The sequence below is a fragment of the Dama dama genome, chromosome Y (assembly GCF_033118175.1).
Source record: "Dama dama isolate Ldn47 chromosome Y, ASM3311817v1, whole genome shotgun sequence".
NCBI lineage: Eukaryota > Metazoa > Chordata > Mammalia > Artiodactyla > Cervidae > Dama > Dama dama.
In genome coordinates, this window is record NC_083715.1 from 14,022,103 (window position 1) to 14,026,906 (window position 4,804).

The following is a 4,804-nucleotide window of genomic DNA, read 5'->3' on the forward strand; positions in this document are numbered from 1 at the left end:
CTTCCGTATTTTCTCAAGCCGGCCTGAAGTCAGTCCCAGCGTGGCCTGCGTGGTGGCGGTTATAAGGCGAGTGGTGGATGTGGATATTCACAGACGACTCCAAAGTCAGCACCTAAGTGCACTGTCAGCCCAGGGAGGACGCCCTTCCAGTCATAGGCTATCCCAGGAGCAGTGGCGGGAGGGAAGGTCCCAGACAATCTCAAAATTCCTGAGCAGCAGAAGGCCAGGGACAGTGCGATTGACCGAAGGATGATTCTGATAAACAGACGGCATTCACCCTGCCTCGAGCAAAATATCCGAGGATTCTGGCATTGCAAGCACAGCTGCTTTTAGGGAGACTTCCTTCACTCACAGCCACACCGAGTCCCCAAGGCTCCAGTCTCAGCACGTCACCTGCTACGTGCATGACTCAAACCCAGGTTCCCCGGCTAGCTTGCATGAGCCTGAGCATTTCCATCTGGGAAAGAACAGTGCCCCAGCCTCTACAAGGATGTCCCCTCAGGGCCCCGCTGCAGACCCCCTCACCACCTGAGTGTCTGTCAGCTCCCCCTCGTGAAACAAGTTTCCTCCCTGGGGTAGTACTTCAGGGGATCGTGCCACACGTCCTGGCCAATGATCTGATGGCAGTAAGAGCAAGGTCAGCCTGGGGCTGACCAGGCCCGTAACCCTCCCTTGAGAAGCCAAGAGCTCCAACATCAATCGCCAACTGTTTGCAGGCCGAAACCAAACTCACCTCAGCAATCCTGTTCGATTCTGGGCAGTTGTGGCCTGACAGCCAATTGAGAAAATGCAGGCTCCTGGTGTCCAGCCTGTGGCTGGGTGGTCCCCGTTCATAGTCCTAGAACCAGTGAACTGGTGTGGAATGGCGTGCCCTATACCCTGTAGAAAGACAGGGGAGACAGGGGTGGATGCGGCAGCTCAAGTATCGACCCACACCCTCACCCCGGCCCCCATGCGCACCCACACTCACCACCCTGGGAGCCACGTTTACCAGTGATGTCAAGGTAATATTCCTTAACAATCACCGTGTTCCAGAAGTACGGGTTGTCCCGAAAGGAGAAGATCAGCTTGCAGCGGGACCAGGGATGGCTCCGCACCTGCATCTGCCAGCACAGGGAGGAGGGAAAAGGTGCAAGCATTGAGGTGCCTCAGCTTGCCTCCCAGGCCGGCCTTAACAGCCTCCATGATGCCTCTGCAAAGTCTCACAGTACAGGCCCGTGGATAACACCATCCCCCACCTCCCTGTCAAGTGCCACACCCACCCATCCTCAGCCTCCCTCACTGACCTTGAAGTCGATCATGTACCTAAAAAAATCTTCATCCTGGGCGCTGATTATGATTGACAGTTGAGGGTGGTTCATAATCTGGTTTGGGTCAAGGAGACATTCAGGCCACATGCCGGGCCAAGAAGAGCCAGGGGCAACAGCCCTATTCTGGCCTGGAGAAGGACACTGGAACAGGCATCTGCAAGGATGCTGGGCACTCGCGCTTGCCCAGTCATGACTCAGATATTCAGGCCCTGCCATACCATCAGACCTGCTCGTGGCTCTGGGTTCCCTGTGCTGTTCCGCAGCTCAGGTGGTCTGCAACCCACAAGCACGGGCTATTTCTCACCTCTCCTGCCCGCCTCCTGGCCCGTGTTTGCTGGGTAGTAGCATGTCATTGGTAACATGGTTAGGACTTGCAGTCTTTGTGACTATGGTATCTGAAAGAAATTGGGGTGTGTGTGTGTTTCTATGTGTGTCTGAATGTGTGTGTATCTCTGGGTGTGTGTGTGTGTGTGTGTTTGTGTGTGTGTGTGTGTGGAAAATCCCATGTTTCAGCTATTTCCTGGTATCATCCACAAACAATAAATGTCTGCAGTTGCTGCTGTAGTGTAATCTCTCTGGTCATCCTGACCTAGAGGACCTGGGTACAGATCCTCCTCAGATGCAGGCCTGAAGGGGAAACCCCGAGTCATGGCTGTGACACTTACAGGTATGGCTCTGACCAGATACACCTCGGCTGTGCATTTGGAACCTGCCAATGCCCAGGACCACACTTTCCTCAGGGGCCTGCAGCACCCTACCTCTGCCCTCGCCACACACACACACCCACCCCTCACATGCACCTGCTTCTGCTCCACCTCCTCCTCCTCTTCCCGACAGGCAAATACCTAGGAGCAGCAGGAAGGATACAGGTTTGGCCCAGAAGCCAGGGATGCCCTGGGGAATGGCACTTCTCCGAGCCAAGTGACGCTTCCTGCTCAGATGGTTCATGCGCATGAAGCGAACGGAGGCCCGACGGTTTTCCTCATGCAGGGAGCTCACTTCCAACTGCAGGGCCCTCAGTGCCTGTAGCCCAATGGCGCCGGCCTCTCACTTGGGCCTCCAGGTCTTTCCAGGCCCTGCTCCTCCACTGTCTTCTCCTCCAGCTCCTGGGAGGACCCCTGATCCCGCTCGTCATCTGCCACAACCTCCACCTCATCCATGACGTCTTCTGCCAGCAGCTGGCACACCTGCCCCATCCCAGAATGCTCTCCATCCACCAGGGTCCCCCCGCTGTCCTCCACCGCCTCCACCACGTAGAGGGTGACTTCTTCGCCTGCTGTGCCACCTGGTGGCTGCAAAGTTCCAGCCGTGCACGGCATCGCGACGGCATGCCCCCTGGCCGCTGCCACCTGAGCAACCGGGCTCCCATCTAAGAAGGTCCGGAGTCCCGGGTCGCTCCCGCCTTCCTCTGGCCGCCTCTCACTCTCCTCTGGGACATGGCTGTGACCCCGAGCTGGGGCAGATGTGAAGGGACCGGACATAATATCACAGCAAGTGGTGTGCAATGGCGGCCCGGCTGAAGTAACCGGGTGTGGCTCGCTAGCTCTTTGGGGCGGTGTGAGATTGGAATGGTCAGGAGGTGGGGACTGGTGTGTCGCGGGTGGCCTGAGGCTTTAGAAAGGGGTTCCGGAGAGACCACGACAGGGTGCACGGAGGTTAGCCCAACACGGGGGACCTGTAGGCTGTGAGACAGGCTCAGGCTGCTGGGTCAAATTGAGACCAATGGCAGAGTGTGTAGTGTGCGGCACCCTGAGGGAAACTTCCCTAGACCAGAGGGTGGCTTCCCCGCTTCCTGGGCTCCAGAGCCCCCACGTGGCACAACTCGGCTTCAGGGAGGGCATGGCTATTGCATCTAGCCTTACTGCAGGCGCTGGCATTGAATTGGCCTCTGGAATTTCAAGCCATGTTCTCGCTCTGCAATCCAAAAGCACACTGCTGTGTCCCATGGGACCGCCCATCCCTCGGAGCTCTCCCTGAGTATCTAAAGGATAGGCAGGGGCGCAAAGTGGCTGGATAGTTTCCTTGGTGGGACAGGAGCCTGCTGCTGTCTAGATGGTAGGGGAGTGTTTACAAACCATAACGTTTGCAACACTTGAACTCCACTCTTCACGGGCACCAGAGCCATAGGACAGAGATCTCTCTCTTTGTCTCTGCTTCTCGCCTATCACTGATTCTGGTGATGCTGCTGTGTGTGCACCAGGGAATGCTGTCTGTGTGTCTCCGACTCTCTAAGTGGTGCTGTGGTCCTCTGCCATTCTCTGGACACAAGCGCTCAGAAGAAACGCTTAACCTTGGAGTGAAGGCAAGCCCTTCTCCTCCTCAGTGAGTCGCACCCATGGCAGATGAGACTGTTCTGGGCCACAGGTTTGGAGAGTGCTCTCTCAAACTGGAAAGCCCACGGTGGGTGGTTACTGCTGAAGCACAGAAGGGGACGGGTGACCCTCCCTCCCTCGCTGGGCAGACATGAACACTGCACAGGACTCTGGCGATACGGCCACACCTTGCGCAGAGGGAGAAACGGGTCACGGTCTGCTGGCATGACGGAACTACCTGAACCTTGCTGGAATGCCTACCAGTGAGAGGCTAAGGACACCAGCGCGTTGAGTTCCACGACACACCAGTGCCGTAGGACTGAACGATGGCCCGTTTACCCTATCCAGGCCCTTTCAAAGAGGTTCTGTTCTCCAAGTGAGAACACATCCCAGCCTACCCGGTGGCCCAAACCTGTGGGGCTGCTACCAGCAAGACGATCAACCTAAGCCATCCTTCCCATAGTCCTCATAGGCGGTATCTGTGTTCTGCAAAGGGTACAAAGAGAGATGTCTCACACTCTATGGTTGCACAGGTAGTAGGTGCTTATGCTCCAGTGCCATTGTATCTCTGAAACCTTACACAAAAAGCAAGGGGTGCTCATGCTTCTGGCCAGGACATGGAAAGCATGCCCAGCACTGAAGAAGAATGCCAAGCCCCTCATAGCTCTTTGTCCAAAGGGCTGTTGGCTCACACACCGCAGCTTCTGTGCCTGGGACGACAGCCCAATCTGTGTCTCGGCTCCTCTGCACTCAACGATCATGCCCAGGTGATTTCCTCCTGCCTCTCCTTTCTGCCAGAGTTCCGGGCTGCAGGCGTCTATTTCCATGTAGAACTTGCTAACTCAGTGGGATCATAGGGCATGATCACCTGGCTTCACTGCTTCTGCTGGCAAGAGTCTATGTTCCCTTCATGTTTCCGCTGTCCTTTCTTGCGTCACCTAGCTAGGTGTCTTCTGACTGCTCACCCTCACAAGTGTACTGGTAGGCGCTTCTGCGCACGAATATTCACACATGTCCACATTTCCACACTCACATCCCTGAGAGGAGACTTACACATGTGCAGAAGGACAGGGTTTCTTGTCCAGGAACATGGATTTTCATAAGCACCCGACATTCTTTGTCCCTGTTATTTTTCTTCACTTGCTCGTTGATCCTGGCAGCTTTCACTTCTATCTCTGTGAC

The 4,804-nt window shown here is 56.0% G+C and overlaps 1 pseudogene; it reads right to left on the minus strand.

The window, feature by feature from the left end:
* Positions 1-539: 539 nt before the first annotated feature.
* LOC133053622 (testis-specific Y-encoded protein 1-like) lies at positions 540-2,791 on the minus strand (annotated as a pseudogene).
* Between the last annotated feature and the right edge of the window lie 2,013 nt (positions 2,792-4,804).